General features: G+C 63.3%; 2 protein-coding genes across 3 annotated transcripts in view; one reads left to right on the top strand and one right to left on the bottom strand.

Annotated features, from left to right (window-relative positions):
- Nucleotides 1–12526, bottom strand: part of FLRT1 (fibronectin leucine rich transmembrane protein 1) — a 76079-nt gene extending 63553 nt beyond the window's left edge. The window contains exon 1 of the mRNA XM_023654278.2: nt 12311–12526. The gene's annotated coding sequence lies outside the window, so the exon portion shown is untranslated. The remainder of the gene's footprint in view (nt 1–12310) is intronic.
- Nucleotides 1–27620, top strand: part of MACROD1 (mono-ADP ribosylhydrolase 1) — a 146192-nt gene that overhangs the window by 102047 nt on the left and 16525 nt on the right. The gene's annotated exons all lie outside the window — the stretch shown is intronic.

Genomic DNA, 27620 nt, shown 5'->3' with positions numbered 1-27620 from the left:
CTGACCCCAGGGGTGTGGCCTGCAGGCAGCTGCCTCAGTTTCCTCATTTGGAGCACGAGGATAAGGATAGTACTTTTCTTATAAGGTCCTAGTGAGCATTATGAGTTATGCAGAGAAATGCTCAGCACGGGCCTGGCACACGGGAAGAGCTCAGAGTGTGCTGTGATCCCCCCACCCCCAACCCCTGCCAGGACCAGCGGGTGGCATCCGGGTGAATAGCATCGCCTTTGGCTGTGGGACCTGGGTCTGTCCCTTTTCCCCTCTCTGTGCCTCAGTTTCTCTGACTACAATGGCGGAACAACACAATGGTCTCAGGGGCCTTCCAGGAGTGAGTCTCAGCGGGGGGAGGCTCAGCTCCAAAATCCCTCAGGCTCTTCCAGGGGCTCCATCACCTTCTCCACCATCCCCGGCCTGAGACTGTGTGCCTCACCCATCCCACTTGCCCCGAAGGGAAGCCTGAGGCAGGACCAGGTGGGGAAGCCACAGTTAAGATGCAGTCTGCGCCTCACCCGCTGTGCTGGCCACCCCGGTCGTCGCTCAGGGCCTCAGTTTCCTCACCTCTAGGGCAAGGAGCTGTCCACAGCCTGTGGTGCTGAATGAGGAAAGAGTGAGCTGATACACACAGGGCCTGACAGCAGACGCCTCGTTGTTGTTATTGCTGCTACTCTTATTATTATTAACCCTCCAGCTGCCACACCCCCTCCCCAAGCCTGACTCAGGCCAGGGGCCAGCCCCCTCCGTGTCCGGATCTGTGAGCTGGGTCCTGGCCACGCAGACCACACCCATCCTAGGCCATCGGAGGGTCCAGGGCAGCGCCCTCCAGCCTCCCGCAGACAAGGGCCTCTGTCCTGCTGACCCCAGGGCAGGGCAGGGGCAGGGCGCTGGCACAAAGCTGGGCTCTGTCTGCGCCTGTGACGGGGGGCAGCTGTCCGCGGAGGGCCCTTCTGCCACAATGAGGCCTTTGAGCAGCTGCCGGCCTCTCCTCGAAGGCCCCCGGCTCTCACAAGCCCCGTCTGTCTGTGAGACCACAGGGCCAGGCAGGCAGCTGCCGTGGGGGCAGGGCCGTGCCCACCCTGCTCCAGGGCACACCCCCTCCCGGCCTCCTCTCACCCAGAGGACGCCGGCCAGGGAGGCTGCAGGCCCACATGCCCACCGCAGAGCGATAGCTCCTGGCCTGGCACTCAGGATGTGGGGAGAGCCCTATCTCCCAACCCTGGGCTCTTGGGATGTCGCCACAGGGCCGGGGTCTGCCTCCCTGCTTCCTCCCTCTCTTGGCCTCAGTTTCCTCATCTGTAAAATAGAGCTCCCAAGTACGTCCTGCTCTGGGCATCTGTGAGACTCAAAGGGGACCACATTTAACCCTCCACTAGGTGCCAGGCAGCGGGAGGGCCCAGGGAATGCCAGCCTGGTCGCTACCCCATCACTACCCTACCTGGCACCCACTTCATCCCCAGTGCAGCCCCAGGCTTGCTGGGTGACCTCAGCCTGGGGACCGAACCAGCCTGAGTCTCGGGTTTCTCCTCCATAAGATGAGCCGATGCCACCCACTTCCAGGGCTGCTGTAAAGAGAAAGCCATTTATCAGTGGGCCTCGGGCTCAGCAAGCCTTGGTTGGATGAATTAATGAATCCTAGATCAACTCCATGGTTAAGCAGTGCCTCGCTGGCTGGCCTCGGGAAGGAGATGAGGAGGAATAAACGGGGGTGGCGGTGGGGCACATGTGTACCTGCAGCCACCTACACCCTCATACCTTCCCAGTGCTGGGGGGATGGGAGGCAGGAAGAAGGGTGGCTTCTTCTGGTCATTCAGGGAGGGCTTCATGCAGGAGGTGGCAGTCACCCAATGTAGGGAGTGAGGGTGGCCTTCTGGACACAAGGAACAGCACAGTCGAAGGCTCAGAGGTGTGAGCCGCGTCATCCACAGGCCTAGTGGGGGAGGGACCAGAGGAGAGGCTGGTGAGCCAGCCAGGGCTGGGCTGGGAAGGTCTGAAATGCCAGGCCAGGGGCTTTGGACTCGAGTTTTCAGGAAATAGGGAGCCACGGATGATCTCAGAGGCAGGGAGTAACCTGATTAAATGTGAATTCTTTAAGCGTCTGGCAGTATCTGTGCTGGAGGACTGGGAGGGGCGGGGATGGGGGACTTCCTCCGGGCATCTCATCTTTCCCAAGGACTCAGGCCAAGCAGAGCCTCTGTGGAGTCCTAGTCTCAGAGCCCGCCCTGCCTGGGGCTGCGCCGACATCACAGGGTGTGGAGGGCAGCCTTTCGCCGAGCAGAGCAGACACTTCCAGAACCCTGGGTTCGCATGCAGCTCTGCCTTGCCTTTGTACACATGCCGTCACCTCTCTGAGCCTCTGCTTCCTCGTCTGTAAAGGGAGTGACACGCCTGTGCCCCGCAGCGCCACTGTGACAATGAAGCTCGACACTGAGGTGTCTGCGGGAGGAGACCCCTGCTCCCTCTTCCGGCTTTCCTCACCTTGGAAGAGGGCGGCTGGGGACCAAGGGGGGCTGGGTCTCTGTGGAGCCCCCATTGGAAGCAGTAAGCCTGCTGAGGGAGGCCGGGTTCAAATCCCACCCCTGCCACTTAGAAGCTGCATGCCCGTGACCCTCTGTGCCTCAGTTTCCTCGCATGTAAAAAGGCAATAATAGCGTTCCTGCACAGAGACGGCGTGAGAATTTAGTGAGGTGCTCAGCACTCAGCACCCAGTGAGAACTCAGGAAATGGGGCTGGTGTCGCTGCCGTTTTCATTGCTGTTGGCTCTGAATTCCTTCCCGTCCCCGAGAGAGGCCGAGGCCTTTCCTGTTTAATGGCATCCAGGGTGGGGGGAATGTGGGGCCCCCCAGTCACCCCCGCCTGGCAACCGGCTCCCCCTCCCAACCCCAGAGACCCCAGGAGCCATCTCTCAACTCTGCACCCTCAGGACCCAGCAAGGTTGCCCCAGCCCCCACTTATGCCCAAACTGGGGCAGCAAGAGGCCCCAGCCACCCCGTGTCCCGAGTCCATATCAGAGTCCAGGGCTGAACGAAGCTTGTGGGAGGCCCCCTCAGCTGCAGGTCTGGGCCTGGGGGGGCCCACTGCCATCAGAACCCCAGAGGACACCTCCCCCAAGGCTTCTCTCCTCCCCTGGCCCTCCCAGGGCCCTGCTCCCCCCACCACCTCCTGACCTGGGGGAGGATACTGCGCCCCCACTCGGCTGCCCCACCGAAGGGCCCGGACCGCAGAAAGCCGGCTGAGTAAATAATGACATTTCCTCCTCCCTCCTGCGCTCCTCGCCCCTTTCCCTTCCACAAATAAATTATCAACATGCCCGGGTCCCGGCGGAGCGGAGCACATCGCAGGGAACAATGAAAAAGCTTTTAATAGGATTCCAGGAGCTGCAGCCCCAGCTCCCGGGCCCTAATGGAGATTGCTCGGCGACCGCGGGCCACGCGCGCCCTCCTGGGCCTCCTGCGCCGCTGCACCGCCGAGTTTCTCCGGGGGGCACCGGCGGGCAGCCAGGCCCAGCTGGGCCACCTGCTGACGTCACGGGCCAGCGGCGGGGCCTGGAAAGGATGCTCCAGAGGGAGGATGCGTGCGCTGCTGCACCCGGACCGTGCACCCTCCAATCCTCTGCTTGCCCCACCCCTCCAGTGGACCCCTCCTGGAGGACCCGCCCTGCCGGCTCTCCCTGTGGGGCTCAGATGGCATCTCTGCTGGGAGCCCTTCCCTGACGCCGCCCCCCCCCATGCATATGAAATAACAGTCCCATTCATCAAGGCCAGCACCGCCCCTGCACACAGTGGGGCCTCAGGAGTGGGGGGCAGAGGGAGGGCCCTCCAGGAGGCTCGAGGCTCTGAGCCAGAGGAGACAGACTGAGGATGGGCACAGTCCAGGGGAAGCGTGAGAGAATTCGAGCCCGGGCCCGGAGACCTCAGGGTGACCCGCCATCTCTGCGCCCCGGATTCCTGTCTGCATGGGCGTCTGTAGGGGCCCTGGCAGGGCTGGAACCAGTGTGTCTCCAGGGCTGCCCTTGCTCGCTGTGACCCCGGACAAACCACTTCAGCTGTGTCTCAGTTTCCTGGGGTCAACTCAAGATAAGAAATGCCCACCACAGAGGCTTGGGGGAAGATTAATCCAGTTAATACCACCGGGCGGGCACACAGCAAGGGCAATCTGTGTCGGCGACTATGGGACATGACCACCGTCTCCTTGTGCGGCCACATATTGGGGGGAAAGGGCAAGATGCCGTGTCCTGGCTGTGCAACCTTGGTCTGGTCACTTTCTCTGTCTGTACCTCAGTTTCCTCTTCTGTGAAATGGGCTATTGGGGAGCCCCAAGTCGATCCTGCACAGGCAGAGTCCTTAGCACGGCGCTCCATGACATGTGGTGTAGACAGCAAACACACAATAAAGGCAGCCGTGATGGCCTCTGTGCCGGCCTCACCGGAGGCATCGAGTCACACTGTCCCCATGCCTGGCTTCCACCCCGAGGCCTGGCACACAGGAGGTACCCAGTAAACACCCAAGGGGGTCCTGTCTGACCCACCCCAGGGGACCCATCCTGGGCAGAAGGGACATCAGAGCCCCATGCCCTCCTGTTCCACAACTTGGCCCCAAACCCCTCTCGCTCCCGCCACCCCCAACCCTTACTCTTTCTGGAGCCTTCAGGGACTCGGCTCTCTCAATCCCCATTATGCGCACTCCCACCTGCCCCCCCTCACTACTGGGCAGTCTAGGGTCCCCTCCTTTCCTCCATCTGTCCACCTGCTACCCTCAGGGGCCAACCACTGTGGAAGAAGGGGGCCAGTCAGGAGCTAAGCAAATGCCCCTAAGCCCGCCAGCCAGGAAGGGTGGGCGCTCCCGAGGGTGCGGGGCTGGTGTGCGCTCCTTGGGGCCCCAGGGCAGGATCAGCATCCCGGGCTTGCTTCTGGGGGAGCCTGTCCTCTTTGCTGAAGTGCAGGAGCTCTTGGTTCCTAGAAGCCCCTCCATGGACATTGTTGCATTTAGTCTTCATACCGATCCCGGGAAGTGCGCTCTGTCTTGCCATCTCGCAGGGCAGAGACAGGCACAGAGAGGGTTGGTGAGGCATCCCGGGGCGCCCAGCTGATGAGTAACAGAGATGGGATTTGAATCCAAGTCCACCAGGCGCCAGAGCCGGGCCCTTTCATTCCCCAGCCCAGTGCCTCGTTCTGGACCCTGACTTCCTCCTGGCCTGGGACAGGCTCCTCCACACCCTGTGCCCTGTCTCCTGACTCTCACGGGGGAAGAAGACAAGCCAGGCTGACTTGGTGGGCCAAAGCCCTGGAAGCTGGGGGGGGGGGGGGGGGGGTTGCTGCCCAGCCCTCTCAACGGCTCAAGCTGGGGGGCTCAGGGCTCAGGGCCCCAGCGCCATGGTGCTGCTGGGTCCTTTGGAGTCTTGTAGTCAGCAAAAGTGGGGAAACTGAAGAACAGAGAGCCCCAGGCTCTGACTGGGGGGGTAGGAGAGTGTGTGTGGTCTTTCTCCCTGGGACAGGCGGGAAGTCTATAGGGGGTACAGCCTCTGTGAGGAGGGGGAGGGCTCCCAAGACCCCTACCGCCTCCCAGGAGCCCTCTGTCTGGTCCCTGGCTGGCCAGCACTGAGCATCGGCCCGGCCCTGCCCTCTGCTGGCTCCAGGGAGGTGGCCCTGCCTGACTGCTGAGCTCCCTCCCTGGGGTCAGAGGTCAGGCTGCAGGGCTGGCCATCTCCAGGTCTCCCTGGTTGGAGCAGAATTTGGGGAGGGGCTATCCCTCCGGCTTCTCATTCCTCTGCACCCACCCCTTCCCCACAGAGGGCCCAGGAAGGTGCGAGGGCTACAGATGGCCTGTCTGAGGGGGCGGGACGGGCAGGGGGCTGCACAGGAGGGGCCTTGGGTCTGGGTAGGGGGAGGCCACTCAAATCTCTTGCTGGCAGTGGCATCCCAGGAGTGGGGGTGGGACGTGGGGCTCCTTCGACCTCAGAGCCCGGCTCAGGCTGGCTCACGGAGGGCTGGTTAGGAGGGACAGGTGTAAGCTGTGTGTGCAGGAGTGCCAGCGCATGTGAAAGCACATGTGAGCGTGCAAGAGGTGTGAGCATGGTGCAGAGCTGTCTCCCCGTCCGGAGCTGACCCTGCCAGGACTGGGGCCCTGGAGGCTCATCTGTGGCCAGCTGCAGCCTGGCCCACCATGGGCAGCTTCTCCGAGAGAGTGAGGGACCCCCCCCCCCGCCCCCCACTCAGGGCAGGGGCAGTCCAGCCCAGTCTAGACTCCCAGTGGCCCTGGGCTGACTGAATCCCACCCCGTGCTTTAACTGGGACGGGCGCCCTCAGGAACACAGCAAAACTCCTGCATCCTGGGACCGCGTCTGGCCCACCAGCAGCCAGGCTCCCTGAGCCAGAACCAGGCCCCTCAGGACTGACCACGGAGGGGCGTGTTCGAAATCAAGGTCATCTCAGAAAAGGCAGCAGGCGGCTGCGGGCAGGCCCTGCAGGGCACCTCGGTTCACGCTGGATCCGGGACCCAGAAGGGCGCGTCCCCTGAGGGCAGCTCAGGCCAGCAGATTTCATCCCCAGGAGTCCCAGCTGGCAGGCTGGACCCTCCTCTGCCACCCACCCCAGCTCCTGAGCAGTCGTTCAGTCAAGGGTTCATCATCCATTCATCCTGCAGGACCCTGAGTACCTACTGTGCGCTGGGCCCCATTCCAGGCCCTGGGATACACAGTGCATAAGACAGACACATCCCTGCCCTCGGCCACCCCTGCGCACACAGGGCCTCCGACCCCTCATCCCAGCGCCCCTGCCACTCAGGACCAGCCAGGCATCTCCCCCACTACCCCTCAGAGCGGCCCTGGGCACCCCCACAGCCCCTGGAAACTCAGCTCTCCACTCTGCCCCCGGAGGTGGGACCTCCACCGTGCAGCCCTCGGCAGGCGCCCCCAGGAAAAGCCCATTCAGGGCCAGTGCCCGGCAGCGTTTCTGAGGACATGTTCCGGGGCCGCATTTCCCAAGCGTCGCTGCGAGGGTGGAGGGGTGGAGGGGTGGAGGGGCGAGGCGGACGGCTCGACAGGAGCAATTTGCTTCTGTAGATAAATGCCGGCTCCTCTCCCTAGTCAGTTCCCCCTTTCTCTTCTCTCTTCCTCGCTCTCTCTCTCTTTTTTTTTTTTTTTACAGTTTGCTAAATCTGTTGTAATCTGGTGCCAACGATTAATTCAGGCGGAAGGAGGGAAGGAAGAGAGAGAAAAAATACTGCCACAGAGCTGCTCCCCGCGAGCAGTGCAGGCAGGAACAGCCAGGACGTGCGCCTGGGCGACCCCAGTTTTCATCCCGGTTTTAATTAAGTACCAAGCCATCCCCGAGACAGCCCCGCCGCTGCCTCCCTGCCAGCCAGTCCGCCTGCCCAGCGCAGTCTGCAGCGTCTGGGCCCCGGCCGGCCGGATGCCTGGGTCCTCATTCTGCATGGGAGGCAGTGTCCCCTAGTGGTTAGCTGAGCGGCACACAGCTGGGTCGTGGTGCCTCCGGGAGACGCGGCCTTCACTCCCGTCTCCCCCCGCCGCATCCCCTGAGTCCTGTGCCCCATCCCCGTGCTGGGGGACATTCAGAGCCAGGAGGGGGTCTAAGGAACCCCCTTCATCACTAGGAGCCCTCAGTCTACACCACCCACTGCCTCCATCACCAACAAGCCCAGTAGTACCCCCCCGGCCCATCAAATGCTGGGTCAGCTTGCCCACACAGGGGGGTACTTGGTTCTCAGGAACAAGGGACCCTGGACTCAGGAAGCTCACCCTTCCAGGGGCCCATCCAGGAGCCCGGGCAGTTGATCCTTGAGGCAGGCCTAGGAGTCCTGAGAGATGAGATGGACAGGCCAGCAGAGACCCAGGGTCAGACACGCCCCAAGCTCCGAACAGACCCACCGTCCAGGTGCTGGCAGATGCCACATGCCCCCCATGTCTCTCACACCTGCAGGGGTCCACATGCAGCCCCTTCTGTTGGTTCCGCCCACCCGGCCCCTCGTTCCTGTCCCTTCTCCTCGCCAACTCCTGTTCCCGCTTCATGTTTTGGCTCAAGGACCCCCGTCCCCATCCCCCAGCCCCATAGGCTCCTCTGTCGCCCAACCTCACAGGGCTACCTTCCCGCCTTCAGAGCCCAAGGCCCTGGTGGGAGGGGAAGTATCTGACTGCTGTCTGACCCTATACCAACTGTGGCTCCCTGAGGACAACACTTACAGCTGCTTTCATTTACCCGTTTTTTCCCAGAGCCCAGCACCGTGCCTGGCCCATAACTGGCGCTCAGCATGTATCACATGCATGCATGAATGAATGAATGAATGAATGAATTAGAGGGAAAGGAAGGAAGGAGGAAGGGAGCCAGGGGTGCTGGGCAGGGTGCCTTGGGACCATCCCCCCCGACCCCCGCCGTAGCAATGCCTAAGGCTGACCCCCATCCCCCCCGCACCCCCATCACTGGAGTGGGAGGCAGCACACGCCAGCCCACAGTCAGAGTTTCAAAACCCAGGTCGGCAGCGAATCCAGCAAACAACCTCCACCGCACGTGGTGGACCCCCCTTGCTGACATCATCCGCCGAGCCGCTGACCCCGGGGAGTGGCTGGGCTCTGGGGGCCGTGGGCAGCGTAAACAGGCATCGGCCGGTGCTCAGGCAAACACAGGCCTGCAGGAACACGGCCCGCCGTGGAACCTCCTCCACGCCAGCTGCTGCTAGGAAATGCCAGGCCAGCTCTCGGGGGGGGAGGGGGGCAGCACGGGCAACCTGGGGTCACACTGTCCTTCCCCCTGTCTCTTCCGGGCATCCCGTCCGCTCCCCCCCACCCCAGCCTTCTCAGGGTGACTGCCCGGAGGCAGAGGACAGAATGCAGCAGGCTCCTGCCCTGGCACAAGCCGGAGAAGGCAAGAACTTGTCTCCAGGAGGACCCAGGTTCCGGGGAGGGGCCCCCCAAACCCACACAGAGGGCTGTGCATCAAGGACAGCAAGCAGGCCTGAGTCCTGCGCCAGCCCCACCCTTCCAGAGCCCTGGTGGCCTCTCCTGAGGGTGAGCCCCTGGGGCAGCCCCACCCCCCACCCCAGCCCACCCCACCCCCACTGCAGGCATTTAGGACCTCCAGCCACGCCCACACCCCTCCTTGTCCCCACACTTGCTCACAGCCCACACACTCCATCCTATGAGGCCCCAAGGCAAAACCCCTCAGCCTCATCCCTGTTGGTCCTGGACATTCCCACTGTCACTTAGGGCCAGGCTTTGGAGCTGACACCCGTGGCCAGTAGGTGGGTGAGATGTCACTGGGCTTTGGTGGCTAGGGTCGGGGCCAGGTCAGTCCTTCCTGCTACTCCAAGGTGTGAAGAAGCTAGAAGCCCTCAGCCCAGTGTGAACCAGGGGTGGGGACCAAGGGGGGCCCCACATCGCTGGGCAAAAACTCTGTGCTAGAAGCTTCCTATGGATCATCTCATAGCGGGTACCCCAAGGTGGGTACAGCTCTTCCCCCACTTTACAGATGAGGATGTTGAGGCCCAACAAGATCCAGACACTTGCTCGAGGTCAGCAGGCCGGGAAGAGCCACCCTCCCAGGAATCACAAGTCCCTAGGACCCTGGGGCAGAGAGTTGGCCCAGCCAGACCCTCACACAGCCCCAGACAGCCTGGCTGGCAGGGGAGGTGGCTACCAGCAAGGCCCCAGCTCCCTGAGGACACACGGGGGGCCATCCACACTGCAGCGCAGGGACTTCACCTGTTCACGGCCACCCCTGTGCCATCTGCCCCTTCCCCTGGCTCGGGGCAAGCTGTTCCCAGAGGCCCAGAGCCTGCCAAGCACGCCCCACCCAGCACCGAGCTTGCCACCCCCCTGCCTCTGCCCGCCGCCTCTGTCCCACCTGACTTGGCTGAGGGTGCCCCAGGGGCCTCACCCTGCCCTGCACCAGAGCAGCCGCTTCTTGACGACTGTCACTGCACTGGGCCTCTGCGGGCAGGCAGCTGGTCCCAGGCCTGCCTCTCTGTCCCTCGACGCCCGCCGTTTCAGGTCCACCTGGAGCTCCAGTCCATCTCTCAGCTAACTTGGAAGCGAGCACAGACACCACCTGCCCATCTTTCGTGCACTGCTCTTCCCAGCTCTCCCACACTCAGGATGCCCTCCCATTCTCACAGGGTGGGACAGCCACTGTATCCCCCTGGGCAGGCAAGGAAGCGGGCTCCCCAGAGGCTGCCGGCCTGGGGTCACCCAGTAGGCGACACAGGCTCAGCCACCAGACCTCAGTCTGCACAGAGCTGGGTCTTGCGGGCTAACGCCCTCCCCGCAGAGCCCTGGCGGCGACGTGATGGGGAGGCAGCCTCCCTCCCGACCTCCTCCTTGGAAACGAGCCGGGTGGACCTCCCTGGGGCTTGCGATGGGAGGCCTCAGAGGAGGTGTGAGGGGGACACAAAGGAGGGCCCTGCTGCTGAGGGTCCACATGAGGCTGAAGTCCACCAACAGCCCCCTGGCTGGAGGGAATCTGACCTCCAACCCTCCAAGGCTTCTGCAGGTGCCCTCAGGCCTCGGGGACCTCTTCGGCCCAGGAGCAGGACATCTGTCTACCTCATCCCATTTTATAATGCAGTCTTGTCCCCCCCAAGCTCAGCCTCAGGAGCTGGGTACAGCCAACTCCATTCCACCAAGGGAAACTGAGGCTCAGAGAGGCAGAGGGAGTTGTACCCAGTAAGTGGTAGAACGTGGCACACAGACGGGTCCAGGGGTGCGCGCTGCAGGCTGCACAGCCAGGGGCGTGCCAGGGCAAACATGCTAGGGAGCAGCGTCCATCTGTGACTGCGTTAGATCATGGGGCCAGGGGTGCACGTAGCCCCCCCACACACACACCCCTGTCTGCCCTCGGCTCTCCTGCCCTCAGACCTCCCCGTGGCAGCCCCTTCAACGAGGTTGTGACAGCCCCTCGGCTCTTCCTGCCACTCAGACCTCCCAGGGCCCCTCGCTGCCCACCTGGCTGGACAGCATCCCCTCCAGGCCAGCCCCAGCAGCTCAGGCCGTTTCCATTTTAAATCTCTGAGGAAGCCCTGAACGATCGCCCACGGAGTCGGCACCAGCTGACAGGTGATGTTGTGCCTCTCCTCCTGGGGCTGGCAGGAAGAGATGCAGTTGGCTGTCACTCCAGAAACCCGAGCCTGGAACCCCTGAGCGTGGCCGCCTTCCCCTCGGCTGCTGGGCAGAGAGGGGCATGCCCCTTCCCACGTCCCTCTACCAGCGGTATCCTGCATCCTGCGTGGCTCTGTGCCCTGACACAGGCAGCCTCCTCCCCAATTCCTAAGCCACCTGGGCAGGGGGACAGGAGGGGCTGGTCTCTGTCCTCCTTGAGGTTGCCCATGGGGGCGCCAGGGTGGAGCAGGGCAGGACCCAGCTGCCCCCCACCTCTGCCCCCAGCCTAGGCTTTATTTATTCACAACAGGGCTCTGGCTTGGGCCCCAGGGGCCTGGCACACCCCAGCTGAGCTGTATTCTCTTAAAACCTCACACCCCAGAGAGCCCCGCAGCCCTCAGGGGCACCCGGAAGCCTGGGGCAGCTCCCTGATGTCGCTGCTCCACAACTTTCTCCTCCTCCGAGAGCTCTGATCCATCGCGTTCCCCCCAGCAGGGCAACAACACTCCCCAGCCTTCCGCCCCTGGGCCTCCAGTCCCCGCGAGGAGGGGCGTGCGCCTGGCCTCCGGCTGGGGGGAGTGGGGGGCACCCCGCGGCCCCCGGCCTCCAGCCGGCATCTCACGGTTCCAGCGCCAGGTGCACTGCTCCGCACGGAGCTGACAGTCCACAGCGCGCGCGGGGAGGGAAGTCGGAGGTTGCTTATGTCCCCCTTGAAGTCGTTTTAAAAATAAAACCTCGCTCCAAGCGTGACTCACGCAGCGAGCGGGGACAGAGCGCGGCGCCCGAGCCGGCCCGCTGCCTCTCGCCGCGCGCCCCTAGCCGTCCGGTTCCCGGGTACGGGGCCTGAGCTGGAGCTGGCCAGCCCAGCCTGGAGCCCCCCGCGGGCCGGGCCGCCTCCCTGGGGGCGCAGCGAGGGCTCGGGCTGGGGCTCCGGCCGAGCCCCCGCCCTTTCCAGCCTCGGCTCGGGAGAGTGGAGCCGCCGGCCGCGCACCCCGCGCCTCCCCGCGGCGGGGCCAGCGCCGCCGACGCTCGGCTGTCGACTCGGGGCCCCCCACCCCAAATCCCAAAGGCTGCGCGGCTCCCGCGGCGCCCGGGCAAAGCCGGGCAGCCGGATCCCGCGGCGTCTCCGTGCACCCCGGCCCTGCCCCGCTGGCCCCGGCGCCCCGTCCCGCACGCGCGGACCCCGACCCCCGCCCGGTGCATCCTTCCTTACCTGCGCAGCGGCCGAGGAGGCGGGTCTCCTCGGGAAACTTTGCGGCGACGGCTGGAGCCTCAGGGGTTATTCCAAGGAGCGGGCGGGAACCGGAGCCGGAGGGCGCCCACGGGGGCCCGGGAGAGGAGCCCCAGGCGCGCGGCGGAACGCGGCGGCGGGCCCGGGGCGGGGGGCGCGCGGCGGCGCATCTGCCCGGCTCGGGCGCCCGGCGGAGCCGCGGGGGGCGTGCGCAGGGGTGCGCCCGGCAGCCGGGGTGCGTGTGGCCGGGTGGGTGCGCTCGGCGGGGCGAGGGCCGGCGGCGGTGCTTGCGCGAGCGGCGGCGGCGGCGAGCAGGACGCGGGGAGCCAGGCTGTGCGGCCGCCTCTCCCTCGCGGCAGCGGCGGCGGCGGCGGGGGCCGTGCGTGCAGGCGCGGAGCGGGAGGGAGGGGAGGAGAGGGGGAGGCGGCGGGCGGGGAGGAGGCGACGGGGGCGGGGGCGCCGCGCTGCGCACTGGCCGGCGGGACCCGGCGCGGGAGGCTGCGCCGCCGCGCGGGGACTCGGGCCCAGCCCGGGAGAAACGGCCTCCGCGTCCCCCTCCCTTTGCCCTCAGCTAAAATGGCTGGGGGGTGGGGGCAGATTGGGGAGCCGGCCCCCCCCGCGGGGGCGAGGAGGGAGGTTCCCAACAGCCTCCAGCGCGGGGGCGGGGGAGGAGGAAAGGGGTTCTCGCTCGCGCGCCGCCTCCCCTTACACGGCTCCTCTCCGCACCCACTCATTCATCTATCCTTCCAACCATCCATTCATTCATTCGTGCGTCCACCCGTGCATTCATTCACAAACAGATACCCAGCGCCTACTCTGCTTGTCAAGGTAACCCTTCCTCCTGCCGGGCGCCCCTTCCCCACGCGGTCCCCTCACCTGCGCGATGCTCCACCACGGGCCCGGGTCAGATCCCAGCCGCCACGCCCCACCCCCTCCAGCCCCTGTGACCTTGAGCAGCGAGTTACTTAACCTCTCAGAGCCTCAGTGTCCTGTGCTGTGAAATGGGAGCATTAACTACCTACCTCCCAGGGTTAACTAGACGGTTGACAGAGACCTTGAATGGGAAGGAGTGAGGGCCTGCGGGGTGCACATTACAACTCCGGACTCCGGGAATGCCTGCAGCAGCTGTGTGGGGTCTGGGTTGGGGGACCAGACCTCTCTCCTCTTAATCTGGAAAGTCCCCGTGCTCTTGGCGTTCTCTGGGGTCCTAGGAGCTCTCTGTCGCCCAGCCTCACCCTGGTCAGACCTTGTCACCAAGCTCATCCGTCGTGTCCTGCCTTCTTTTCCCTGGAGGCTGCTCCCAGTGAGTTCCCACCTCTGCCTAGAACCTCCCCAGGCCCCACTGCTCCCAGATCCATGCCCAGACTCCCCACAATCCGGCTGGGACCCCTCCCCCCAGCCCAGCCCCACACCTCCCGCCCACTGTCCCAACTCCAGGCCGGTGCATCGGTCTAGGTTACGCTGCTCTTTGCTGCCCTTCAAGGCCTGGCCAGGCCACCCCTTCTCTGGGAGGCCCTCCCAGATTCTCCCTGGGGGAAGGTTGCTGTGAGGGATACCGGACCCTCTGTCCCCCACCTCCTGCTCTCTCCCATCTCTCTTGCCCCCAGCCATGAGCAGACTGAGGCCTCGCCTGAGGCTGTGCATGCCCCTGCCTTTGCCTTCCTGCCTCTCCCGCCTCACCCCTCCCTTCCCTTTTCCCTTCCCTTCACTCCCTTTCTTGCTCCCCCCACCCCTGCTTTCTACTCAATTCACCAAACAGCTATTTTTTCCTCCCAGTTTTTATTTATCGCCCAAACAGCATTATACCAACAATAAAGAGAAAAATCACCCACAATGCCACCGCCCTGTGGCATCAACAGCCTCTGTGCCTCCGCTCCCTTCCAGGCTTGTCCATGCACCAGCGGCCGTAATTCTCACAGAGCCACGGTTTCTGTTCCACCTCCCAGACCCCCAGATGGACGTGGGGGCCCTGGGGCTCCGTCACCCTCTGTCGCACTGAGCGTGTTGCTCAGGAATTCTGTGCGCATCTTCTTTCTCTTCTAGACTGAAGCCCTGGGAGGAGGGACCCCTTCGCATCCCAGACCAGGGCTGGCGCAGAGCAGGCTCTCGGTGCCTGGAGTGGGATGGATGGTGTGGATATAGCTCTATGCGCCATGTCGGCCTTAGATAGCAAAATACCATCTTCATGATGGTGGTTTTAATGGCTGCATGATATTCCATCGAGCTGATGGACCGTGGCTCGCTCAGCCGCGCCTGGGGCCGCACGCAGTTCAGGGAATGTTTATGGCGGTTCTCTGTGTGCCGGGCGCTCTGGGGCACCGGAGACCAAAAGTGAATCGGGCCTGGCTGGGCTGCCCTCCCCTCCCGCACAAAGCTGGAAATCCAGCAGGGGGTGGGCACCTATGTGGTTATGGCTCGGCGGCATCCTGCTGAGACAGACGTCATGACCATGTGACCCCAGGACACAGGGGCCACGTCGTCTGCGCCAGCTTCCTGGGGAGGTGGCCCCTGCGCTGGGTCTCGGAGGGTCGGGAGGAATGTTCTGGGCAGACACCAGAAGCTGGTCCCGGCTTGTTCACGGTGTGAAAGAGCCAGAGGTTTGTGGTCAGGAATTCTTGGCTGGAGCTGGGGGATAGGAGTCTCTGGCCATGGTGGGAGATGAGGTGACTGATGTCAGCCAGACCAGGTATCCAGGGCCTTTAACAAACCTGGGGAGTCCGGACTGTATCTTAAAAGGAGTAGGGTACCAGAGAGGGAGAGTAAGTTCAGCAGGGGCACTGTCAGCTATGAGATTCACAAAGATCGCTTGTTCATTCAACAAACACTTGCTGAACTCCTGTGTGCTGTGGGGCTCCATAAGGGCGCGTGATGAAGACAGAGGGGCCCTGGCCCAGGAGGACTGAGCTGGTCTTCGAGCGGGGCACTCACAGAAACGTTCTCAGCACGAGGAAGCGGAAGTCACCCAGGCACAATTTGTGGCTTCAACCCTGGGCTCCCCGGCCCCAGCTCCCCTGCTCCCAGGGCGGCGGTAACACGGGCAGCGTCTGGCAGCCAGATATGGAGGACCAGCCACTGGGCAGCCAAGGTCACCCTGGCCCTGCCCGCAGCACCCCTGCCTCCCCCACCATCCCTACCCTCTCAGGAGTCCCCAGATCTGGATTTTTTTGGCCACCTGACCACTTCCCCACTGGTGACCCCGGGCACCAGCCCAGCGTCTGTCGATGCTGCTCAACTTTCTTATCTTAATGGGGCCGTCACATACCTCCTGGGGCTTGTGTGACAGTCTGACGAGGTCCTGAGAGGAAAGTGCTTTGTATACTGTGAAGTGCTGTGACACCACCACATACCAATATTATACTGTTGTCAACCAAGGTTGTCCCCCCTTGGCTCTGCTTGGGCCTGTCCTGGGCTGGGGGCAATGGAAGGGGTGGCCTGACTCAAGGGTGGGGCGGGATGGTCCATGGGCATCCCCAGGGACCCCTGAGGCCCAGGCTCTGTGCTGGGCGTCCAGGAGTGGAGCCCTCGTGGGCAGTGGTCAGCGGCCAGCACCAACAAAGGGGCCCAGAGCAGATGTTCAGAGAGTGCGACCCTGGGATCAGCCAGCCCCTGACAGTCAGCACAGCCTCCCCCACAGACCCCAGCGTGGGCATCGTCTCCTGGTGGGGGGGGTGGGGCTCCAGCCCCCCACCTGGAGCCAGAGAGCCTCCTAGTGGACTTCCTGCCCCATCTCTGGGGTCTCGGTCTTGGATCTCACTGCCCTCCCAGATCCCCAGGGTCCCCTGGGTCTGGAGGCACCTGAGAGAAAGCTCCCAGAGGTCACTGTCACTGAACCCCTGGCCCGTCTGGTTCCCAGACATGGCCCCCCGGCGATGTCCCTTGCCCCCTGTGATGTGTCCATGAGTCGTGGGCGTGTGGCCTGTGTGCAGGCTGGCTGCACACATCTGAGTGAGCACACCAGCCCCCCCCAGAAGGTCCCAGCAGCTTCTGTGATCCCAGTCTCAGTGCCACCACGCTCCCCCTCCCGCCACCGTGCATAAAGCTTCCCGCCTGCACAGCACGGAGGGTTGGGGCTTCGCAGGATCAGGGTACAGGAACGGCAGGGGTGGGTCCCAGCGCTGAATTTCAGGGGGAGTAAGGGAGCAAGGCCTCCAGCCCAGGAGGAAGTCGCAGAGCGGGTGCTTTGGGAGCGCACACGGCAGGGACAAAGCCAGCGTCTCCCGAGCACCCAGGAAGGGTCCCCAGGCAGCTGGCTGGAGAAAGCTGCTGGCCAGTGAGGGAGCACACCCACTCGGCCTGCTCCGGCGCCTGCCTCTGGGCACCCTGCTGCCCCAGCACTGAAACAGGCGTCCCCCTTCCCTGCGCTGTCCCTCCTTTCTGGACGAGTCAACTCCTACTTACCTCTCCGTCCGGGGCTTGACCATCTTGTCCTCCAAGAGGCCTCCCCTGACCCCACCTGTCCTAACGAGGTCACCCGCTCTCTCTGCTCCCTCGGCTTTCCCTCGGTGGCACTTAGCTCCGTCTGTGATGGTGTGTGACTTGTGCCACTGCATTGGGCATCTACTGGATGACGCGTTCACATCTCTGAAAATCGGGGCGCAGCTGGTGGCGCGGCGTCTTCCTCGGTGGTACAGAAAATAGTGGCGAGACTTGGGATCCACGGAGACCATGTTCCGTGCTGTGTGTTTTGTTAGCGTCCGTCCCTCCCAGCAGACTGGGACCACCTTGAGGGTCTGCCATGGTCCCTGCACGTCCCCAGCACTTGCGACAGGTCCCGGCGTGTGGGGAGAGCCGTTGGGCGGTGCTCAATGAGTGAATGGATATGATGACGATGACGTTAATTAGCGTCAGGCTGAAATAGCCTTGCAAGGCCTCAGGGACGGAGTGCCCAAGGCCAACCGTGACCTCCAAAACTGGGACCTGCCCAAGATAATGATTCCAGGGGCTCCAGGGGGGCCAGACACACTTCCAGCTACTGGGGAGTGGCAGGGTAGGGTGCCAGAGGAGGTCTGGGGGGTGATGGGGAGGTGAAGTAGGGAGATCACAAGTGACAGCTGTCATTCCAAGCCCCTGGGTGGGTGGAAGAAAGACACCAGAGAGTTGGAACCCGGCCTGGACACAGGCGGGAGGGTGGTCCCCTGGGGACGAGGGCTCCGTGCCAGCTGCCTTCCACGGCCCTGGCAGGACCGAGGCTGCTGCCCAGACTGCTCCCTGATGGGCCCTCCTATCCCTTGGGAGCCTTCTCTTCTCCCCACAAATGACGTCACCACCCTCCACACCCCCATCTCCTCCAGACCCAGGCTGCCTATCACTGGTTCCCTCCCTCCCCGACTCCCTCCCCGGCCTTATTCCCAGCAGAGGTGACGCTTTTCATGGTGATTGAGGCATTTTTTGACTCTGGCTATCATTCACCTGTTACACACATCCCAAGTTCAGGAGGGGACACGTGACCTGTGTCTAGAAGGACAGTCTCACTGGAGGGACCGACACATGCCAACGCACCGAGGGGTGCATGGTGAGCAGCTCCAGGCAGGGGGTGGTGGAGAAGGGAAGCAGAGGTGAGGTGAGAAGTGCAAAGAGAGGGCACAGCCCCAAGATATTGGGGAGCCAGAGAGCAGGGTCCCCATGACTGTCCGAGGAGGGAGAGGGGAGGGCAGGGCCGAGGATGGCGGGCGGGAGACGTCCAGGTTTTGAGATGAGAGACTCAGAGACCCCAGCTAGGGTCCCAGCCTCCAGTGATGTCCCCACCCCCGCCACTGTGCCTCTTCTGAGCCCTGCAGACCTCCTTTTCAGGGGCTCAGAACTCTGTCCTCCTGGCCTCCTCCCTCTCCCACCCACCCAGTCCGAGTCTACCCCCTCGGTCTCCCCCACCCCCAGGGCTCCTGAGGCCTGATGCCCACGCAGGCCACCTCCTTGGGGACTCAGGCAGCTGAAGCCACTGGAGATAGTGTGGGGGGGCAGTGGGAGTCTGCGGATGGGGTGTCCTGAGCCTGGGGTCCCCCTCCCCGAGTCCTGGTGGCGCAGAGCTGTGGTGCAGCGCTGGGTGAGTGGGGTCCCTCAAGGCCCCTCACCTGCCAGCCACAGGTGCAGCCACGCCTGGTGGGTTCGCAGCTAAGTGCACTGCTGAGACCCCGCCTGGGAGGAGCCAGAGCCAGGGGAGGGGGAAGATGGGAAGATGGGGAGGGCACTGGCGGTGGAGGGGGGGTGGGGTTGCCCAGCAACCAGCACGCTCTCGCTGCCGAGGAGGGATTCTTAAAGAGCTGAGCAGCAAGGCTGGGCCTTGGAGGGGCCGAGATGTGGCCTCGCATACCAATGGCTGCTCCCATTGCCTCCTCCTCCTCCTGTCTCTTCCCTCCTCCTTCCTCCACCTCCTCCTCCCGCCCTCCTCAGAGTGGAGCCCCAGCTGGGAGGGCATGAGGACAGCGAAGTGGGGCACCCAGGCCAGGGGGACCCTGAGCAGCCAGAGCAGGGACCAGGCTGGGGTCCTATCTTGTCCCCATAGGACATGGCCTGGGAGAGGGTAAGAGGGCCACCCCGAGGCCTCAGAGCAGGGGCGCCCTGGGCTCCACGACCCTCAGCACAGCCCCAGCACCCGGGACTCCTCACCCCCACCCCACCTGGCCCCCCTGATGAAGGAGCACTAGTTTCAGAGCCAGAAGAAACTGCCCCCTCCTAGCTGAGTGAACTTGAACTGGCCACCTCCCCAGCCTTGTGTCCCCAGAGTCCCAGACGGGCTCAGGAGCCATTGGTCACGGGCTGCCCGGAGGAGACGGGCCTGACAAGGCTGTGTCCAGTGGGCAGTTTCTGAGCAAGTCCTTCGTGGTGTCTGACTTAAATTCCCTGGGCAGCAAGTGGTTGCCACCCTTCTTCTGTCCTTACTGAGAAGAAGGGACTGTCTGTCTGTTCGGCCGCAATGCAGGACCTCATGTTCCAAAGGCAGCGAGATGGGGACTCGACACCATGGGCTTCTTCCAGTGCCTTCCCTTCAGGGCCTCAGTTTCCCTTCTGTGCCCTGCACAGAGGGGCTGGACTAGGTCAAGCCTGCCTCGCGGGGGTCCACGGAGGAGCCTCTGATTTCTGCCACCTGCTCTGAAGCCACGGGGCGCTCCCTCCCAGCGTCCTGCACATTTTACTCACACACAAAGTGCTCCCTCCACTCACCACACTGAGCCACATTCAGAAGCGGATGCCGTGCCTGGTCCGTCCTGTCACCCGCAGTCCTCTAATTGGTCCCTGTGGGTTCAGCCTCGCCTCTCCTCTTGGCCTTCTGTCAACCCGTCCTTGGCCACCACCATCTCCCCAGCCCCTGGCTCCAGGTCCACCCCTTCAGCTCTGAGGAGGGCTTTTCTAAAGTGCAAGCCCAACCCTGCGCTCCCCCACTCCAGCACCTGCCATGGCTCCCCACTGCCGTGGCAGAAGGCTGCCCCTCTGCCCTCATCTCGGCCACACTGTCCTCTGCAGATCCCCTCTGGACATTTCAGCCAGGGGGGGGTGAAGCAACCTCTGTTGAGTGAATGAATGAATGAATGGCACTAAGAATAGCTCTTCGGTGCTGGGCCCGTGCTGGCCTCTGGGGTACGGAAGTGACCAAAGCGGACTGGGTCCTCTCCCACAGCTGCCATGCTGGCAGTAAACCAGCAAACAAATTTGAGGACGAGATCATTATAGCACCAGGGTGTGGGCTCCGAAGGAAATAAACAGAGCTATCAGAGGAACAGGGCAGGAGGCACTTTAGCTGGGTGGTTGGGGTGCAGGGGGGCCTCTCGGAGGAGGTGACATTTTCATTGAGACCTGAAGGAGGAGAAGGAGCCAGTTTGCAAAAAAACTAGAAGAGTGTGCTGGGCAGAGGGAGCCATATGTGCAAAGGCCCTGGGGCATGAAAAAGCCAGCCCTATTCAAGGAAAAGAAAAGAGGCCAAGAAATCGGGGAAGCGGAGTGTGGGAGCAGCCATGCCTTCACGGCCTGGAATGTGGATTTTCGTCTAAGTATAATAGGAAGCCATTTGAGAGTTTTAAGCAGAGAAGTGATAGGATCTAATTTATATTTTAAAACGATGATCTGAACAACCACTTTGGAGAGCAATTTGGCAACAACTAGTAAAGTTAAAGATGCTCGTATACCGTGGCCCACGGTCCTGCTCCCAGGCACAAACCGGAGAGAAATTCTGGCACGTGCACGCCCGGGGGGTGTGCAAGATGCCACCTCAGCTGTGTTTGCGAGCGACAAAACGGGCTCGCTTGACTGCTGGTCAGTGAGTGGGAGGATGGGCAGGTGAGTGGGGACAGCACCCCCCCAGCCTGGAATATTACACAGCAGGGAAAACACACCGATGGGAGCAGAACGGGCCCGGCTGGCTGCGTCTCCCACGGGTAGCTGTGAACGGTAGCAGCCGGTCCCAGGATCCACTCCATGGCAGACTCAGGCACGCAGAGCTGGGTACTAGGTCGTTGGGGGCATCGATGGTAAAATCCCCAAGACGATACAGGCCGAATTCAGGGTGGTGGGTCCCTCTGTGGGGGAGGAGAGGACCCCATGCTTCTGTCTGTTGTATTTGTTGGGCTGAGTGGCGGGTCAAGGGGCCATGGATATGAGTGTGTGTGTGTGTGTGTGTGCGCGCGTGTGTGTGTGCACGTATATGCCTGCTTTTACACGTATGGAATCAGCAGCCGAGGATCCCGGGTGCTGGAGAGGATGGAGTGGAGGGGGAGGGGCGGGGGCGTCGGTGGGAGGAGCTGGCGGCTGGACCTTGTGGGGAAGAAAGAAACGCAGCCCAGGCCTGCGTGGCTGTGCAGACCCAGCGTTCTTTCCTCCTCCAAACCCATAGTTTGTTTCCTGCTCAAATAAAGCCCCTGGTTTTCTCCTTTCAGAAAGAAAACTGAAGCTCAGAGAGGGCAAGGGGCTGCCTGGGGTCACACAGCAAGCTGGGGCAGAAAGGAACCTGGGGTCCTTCCTTGGAAGGAGTTGGGCCTGTCCCGCTGGGGCTGAGCAGAGGGGTCAAGGCTGCCTTTGGGACCCACACGGACCCCGAGCAGTGGAGGAGGGGTCCATGGCCTCCCGCCGGGGCTTCTCCAGGCCCCTCCCCCCAGGACAGTTTCCCCTCTGTCCCTCTCCCACCCGCCAGGGCTCTCTTGGGCCCCAGCCCCTCATCCTGCGTGGATGGAGACTGCGCCCGGCTGGCTGGGGCCCAAGTCATCTCCTGGTAATTGGGTTTCAGAGATGCTCGTGGTTATGCTAATGGTGGGCCACTGAGCTCCCGCCCTGTGACTCCAGGGGGAGGGGAGGCCCAAGCAGCCGCCACCAGGGTCCCACAGCCCTGCAGCGCACAGCAGTCCCCTGGAAATCAGACTGTGTGGTGCACACCCCGGCTCCCCCACTTCCCAGCTGTGTGACCTTGGGCAAGTCCCTCAACCTCTCTGACCCTCTATTTCCTCACCTGGAGGAGTGGGTAAAATCGTGTCCTCTCCTTGGGCTCTCTGGGGGGCGGGGGGAGGGAAGGGCGAAACGAAAGGACCACTAGAAACACTTGGCCCGATGCCTGGCACAGAGAATTTGCTCGATAACTGAGTTCTTAACTATTTTTCGTTTCTGTTGAAAGTCTGAAAGGTCCTACAGGAAAATGTGAGCTGGGGCTCGTGGAATCTGCGTGATGCGCTAGTGGGTGACTCACGTTTCTTGGTTTTTGTTTACGTATTTTATCCAATTTGGGGCAAGGAACGTGAATTGCTTGCATAACAAACGCCAATACGCAGAAGGTGGCGGGGGACGGCTCGGAGAGTGGGTGTTGAGGGGCATTGGGGCCCAAGGGTTTGGGGTCCAGCTTGGGAGCTGCCGGCCAGGAGGCTGGGTCCCCAGGGGCAGAGCAGGAGGGCACGAAGGAGAGGCCCGGGCCGGCGGGACCACAGCCACGTCGCTTGCTTGGAGCTTGAATGGCTGACTGGTCGGCTGCTGTGGGGAGAGGCCTGAGGGCCCCCCACACGGGGCAGACGGGGCGGGGTGCAGAGTGGGGTGGATGTGTGGGCAGTGGGGAGCTGGGAGGAGTGGGGCCAGAGTGAGGGAGCCTGTCAGAGGCGGGCAGAGGAAGGGGCACTGAGCACAGGGTCCATGGGAAGGCGGAGGCCAAGGGGGAGACCCTAGAGGGGGCCCAGCTGGGTACCACTCCTGACAGACTAGGAGAATCCTGGGCTCCGCTTGGAGAAGATGGAGTGAGGGGCTCAGTCCTGGAGGCAAACAAGCCGAATCTGGCTGAGCAGGATGCTCAGTGGTCCAGGCTCCAGAGTCAGACCGATGGGATTCCGATCCTGTCTCCACCCCGTTAACTCCGCAAGCCTCAGTTTCCCCATCTGTCAAACGGAGGTGCACATCCCGTGAGGTCCCCGTGGGTCTCCCTGGGAGGCTGGTGGACAAACCTCGGGAAGCAGGAGCGGGTGTGGTCATGGGTGTTCATCCAGCCTGGCAGGGGCTTGTCTCAGCCTTCCTCCCAGCTGACCCGGGAGAGCCGGGGACCCTCTGCGCCCAGGGACCACAGCTCCTGCGCCACGGCCGCCGTGAGGCTCCACGAGGCTGTAACTTGGTGCTCGATGCCCGGCAAGGGCCTCAGTTAACTGACCGCCCCACCCCACAGATGAAGAGACCGAGGTCCCAGGAGGTGGAGCAACGCCAAGAGCACGGGGGGGTTTCGGGACCAGGCCCTGCAAAGCTCTCCCTGCTAAGGGCTGTGGCCTTGAACCAGCCATTTCGCTTCTCTGGGCCTCAGTTTCCCCATCTGTAAGTAGGGGGGAAGGGGTGTGTGGACCCATCTACACACGCATGCAGGTGATCCCTGGGGTCCCGTGAGGGAGCCTGCAGGCGGTGATCAAGGTGACCCCTCCCCTATGAACCCCACCCACCGCCCCACCACCCCCCGCAGCTGGGGAGCGGCCAGTAGGGCTCTCGCTTTCCACCGGGCGGCCTCACCCCGGGGAGGGTGACCTTGGCCTGAGGGGACAGAGCTTGTCAAACACGGCCACTGCTCTCACAGCTTGCGATGCCTTTGAAGTCTCTTGTTTTATCTTCAAAAATTCAGCACATTTCACATTTTATTCCTTCTGTGGGGTGTTTCTAATCTAAAACGTGTTTTAAACGACTCGCCCTCAAGTTACACAGAGACCCACCCGGCCTGCAGGAGCGGGGGAGGCAACTGGCCTTGAATTCCCAGGAAAAACCCACCCCCGGAACCCCCCACCCTGTTCCTCCCCCGACCCCCGCCCAGTGGGGCTGGGGCCGCCAATTGGTCCAGCAGTCGGTCAGTCAACCATCACCTCGCGGGTACCAGACTCTGGAGTGCTAGGAGCAGTGGGGGCTCGGCCAGTGGGGAGGCAGGCCAGGAATGGGGCAGCTGCAATGGGGGACACTGGTATCGTGGGAGTTCCTAAGGGGCTCCCACTCCCTGATGGAGGTCTGGGAAGGGCACCTGGACAATGCAGTAGCCAGCAGGTCCCCCTCCTGCCTGGGGTGGGCGGCTGCTGCCCCCACTGCCCCCCGACCTTCTCTCCTGTTTCTCTCTGCCACTCACTCTGCTTCAGCCACAGCGGCCTCCTCACTGTGCCTCAAACCCACTAGGCTGGCTCCTACCCCAGGGCCTTTGCACAGGCTGTTCCCTGCGGGGGCTGTGCCCCTCACAGATGGCTCCCTCTCTTCAGCAGGTCCCCGCACACTCCTTCTAGATCGGCCCTCGGCGGCCCGCCTGCCACTCTCTCCTCCCTTTTATTTCCTTCACAACCTCTGGTGCTCACAGCAATTCTAGTTCAAGTTGATTCTTGTTCTGTTGATTCTCGACTGCGTGCCAGCAGGGCCTTGCCCATCTGTGTCTCAGAGCCTGGCACCTCCTAGGGGCTGGACGCCTATTTGCCAAAAGACAGGCAGCTGAGCTCTGGCCTGGCGAGGGAGGGTGGAGGGGAGCAGGCCCGCCGGGGGCTGGGTGGTTTGGGGGAGCAGCCCCCAGCTCCGAGGGCGTCTGACGCCGCGTGTGGAGCAGTGTGCAGGGGCCCGTGGCGGCAGTGGCCTCCGGGAGCCCAGAGGAGCCGTGCCGCCTCAAGGTCACCGCTGTGCCCGCTCGCCCGCCCTCCCCTGGCCCGGTACCCTGCTCAGCACTTTCCTCGGTCACTGCGTTTCCTCTCGGCCGGCCCGGCCCCCGCGGGCACCCCTCACCTCCCCCCTCGCTCCCCCCCTGGGCTGGAAGATTGAGTCCCTGTCAGCTCCTCCCCCGCCTCCTGCCGCTGCCCTTGGACCCGCTCTGTCGCCTGCACAGCCCCACCCCAGGTCCTGCCTCAGAGGGCACCCCCCGGGGGTGGGCTTTTTTTCTTCAAGGCCCATGGTGACAGCCTGGGCTTCCGACCCCGGGCAGCCCGGCTGAGTGACCCGGTGGGTCCGTTCAGTAATCGTTAGTGGGCACCTGGTGTGGTGGGCTCCGTGCTGGATGCTGGGGACGCACGGGGCTGGGGCGGGGCAGCAAGATGGGCGCTTACTGGAAGGTGAGGATGCTGGAAGCCGTGATTCATGGCCCCACGGAAGGGCATAACCAGGGACCAGCTCTAGCCCCGGGTAGGTAGCTGGGTGTGCTCGCCAGTGGTGTGGTCTCTTCCAGGCAGAGGTAACAGCCCGTGCAAAGGCCCTGGGGCCGGAGGAAATGGGGCAAGTTTGAGGACCTGGAGCATGGCGAGGGAGAGACAGAGGAGAGGGGAAGTGACGGGGTGATGTCAGCGGGGCCCATTGTCCTGGAGTTTGCTGGGGCTGGTTCTTGATCCTGCGAGCAAAGAGGGGCTTCGGGACAATTCAGTTGGGAAGCTGGGGATAAACAGGAGATGCTCAAATCTGCTCTGTGAGGAGGTCGTCTCCAGGCCTCAGCCTGTCACCTGTGAAGTGGGTTCGTCAGAGCGCCGTCTGCACGGGGTGAGGATCAAATGGGCCCACGTGAGTCCGGAGCTGACCCGGCCCAGGCCCAGGCCCTCTGCCGTCGCGGGCCCTTCCTCCGTAATAAAATAGGAAAGGTTAGATTTGATGATTTTCTTGGCATAAAGACAGATATATTAACATTGTGTATTAAAACATTTTCTTCAACCTAAAAGTTCATTTTTCTTCTGATTTTAAAAGAAATTACATTTTCGTGGGTCCCTAAAAGAATTATGGCCCCCAAGCACATGCTACTGTGCCCCTCCTGGGCCTGGGTGGGGGCAGTTAGGGTTAGCGTTAGGGTTAGGTCTATGTCTGCCCAGCAGGGGCGGGGTGGAGGCGACAACCAGAAGAGGGAGAGGGGACTGCGTGCCCCGGAGCCTCTGCTCTCCCCCCACCGACCCCCTCCTCCCCATTTGTGGTCCAAGCCCCATGTCCAGCCGCCCTGCTCCCACTCCATTCGGTCCCCTTTGATTCTGCCGCCCGCCCGCCCGTGGAGAGTCAGGCACAGACGACCTTGTCCTTGCCCAGCATCCCCCCGCCCCCCATCCAGTGGCTCCTCACTGCATCCTGGGAACCTCAGCCTCACTGAGGGGCTTCTGTGCCCCTGCCCAAGGGGCCCCTCCCTGCACTCTTTCCTTGTCTCTCTGAAGCTGTGCGGCCCTCCCTCCAGCCTCAGACACATGCCACCTCCTCTGTGAAGCCCTCCCAGTCTGCAGGCTGCACTGGCTCTTGTCCCTCCCACACCATGGCCTTCACCTGCTCCCTCCCGCTCCTCCAGGCTGGGAGCTCCCGAGGCCCAGGGGCTGTGTCTTGCTCATCTCTGTACGCTTGGTGGCACCTGGCAGACGGTTGGCACCCAATTAAAATGTTTCGCGTGGAGGGTGAAGAAAAGGCCGGCCAGCTCCGCCTTCCCCGGGGCCTCCTCCGACCTGTAGTGACAGCGGCCAAGCACTCGGGGTCTGGCCTCTCCCTTGCACCGGGCGGTGCCCACATGCCAGCCCCTGACCTGGGCCAGGAGCTGGGCACAAACTGGGGAGCGGGTCCACCCTGCCTGTGCGGACAAGTGCTGGGGTCGGGGGGCTGGGTCCCACAGGAGGTTCCTGGGCCTGAGAAGGGGTGGGGTGGGCAGGGGTGAAGGTGGGGGCACTGCATGAGCAGCAACGTGGGGGCGGGGCAGGGCCGGCAGGATGTGTGGAGGTGGAGGGCGAGGCCCCAGGGCCCCCAGCCCCTGGCCTCTTGGGCCACCGTCAGGGAACAGAGGATGTGGCAGTGACTGGCTTCAGGGGTGTGGTCTGCATTCCACCCCAAGGTCATAGGCCCAGCGGAGTCTGGAGCCAGCGGAGCGTGGCGCGGGCACATGGGGGCCCTGTGTGGGGGCCGGCAAGCAGACTCGGATGGCGGGCTTCAGACCAGGCGCCCCACAGCCCCCAGGGTGGGTGCTCTGGCCCGGGAACCACGCCACCAAAGCCAGGACAAGCCCCCTGCCCTCTCCACGCCCAGCAGGAGCTCAAAGACCCCTGCTTTGCCAGGCCAGTTTGCATCTCTTGGGTGGGGCCGGTCACAAGCCCCCACTTGGACTCGAAGTCCAGTGCTCGTCCCACATCACGTGGCCACCCACCCATCGCCGTGCCTCAGACAGAGGGAGTGGGCCTGGGTGAGGAAAATGGATGCTGACGACCAGCTTCCTGCTCCAAGCTCCTTCCCCCACTCCCCAGGCACTCTGTGAGCCTCAGTTTTCTCATCTGAAAAATGGGCTAATGACCAGTTGTGATTTAGGGCCTCAAACCAAACTGAGGGGAGCATGGGGGGGCAGCAAGGGGAGGAGCCGGAGGTTGAAGGCCCACAGCCGGGTTCGGTGAGGTGGAAAGGGTCAGCGCTGACCTGGGGAGCCGGGAGGCCTGGGGCCACCCTGCCTCGGTGGGAGGCTAGTGGCACACTGAAGGGAGGGCCTGTTGGTATCTGTGGTGCTCCCCTTTTTCCGTGTCCTCCTCAAGCCTCTAGGCCATTCCCTCGAGCAGCCTGGCCCAGCTGGAGGGCCTTGGGCAGCCTGATGGGGCACCATGTGGCCAGGTGGCCAGGCCCCTGGGGAGAAGGCCAGACAGAGGCCCAGAGGAAAGAGGAGCTGAGGAACGGGGTCCAGACCACTGGGCCACCCCCTGGGCCCCACCCGTGGGACAGCCAGGCATGGTGGGCTGAGGGAAGGGGACGCTGCTGGACCAACCTCCTAGGATGCCCACTGAGCCTGGGGACAGGCCAGTGACCAGGTCCTCTGAGCAGCCCCACCTGCCCTTCCCCACCTGTGACAGGTAGCGCCACCTGGCCCACCCTTCCCCCAGCTTGGCCTGGAGAAATCCTTCCTCTGCTC

This window comes from Equus caballus, chromosome 12 (genome assembly GCF_041296265.1).
Source record: "Equus caballus isolate H_3958 breed thoroughbred chromosome 12, TB-T2T, whole genome shotgun sequence".
In the NCBI taxonomy this organism is placed as follows: domain Eukaryota; kingdom Metazoa; phylum Chordata; class Mammalia; order Perissodactyla; family Equidae; genus Equus; species Equus caballus.
The sequence above is the reverse complement of the archived record's forward strand: the minus strand, read 5'-3'. Positions and strand labels throughout refer to the sequence as shown.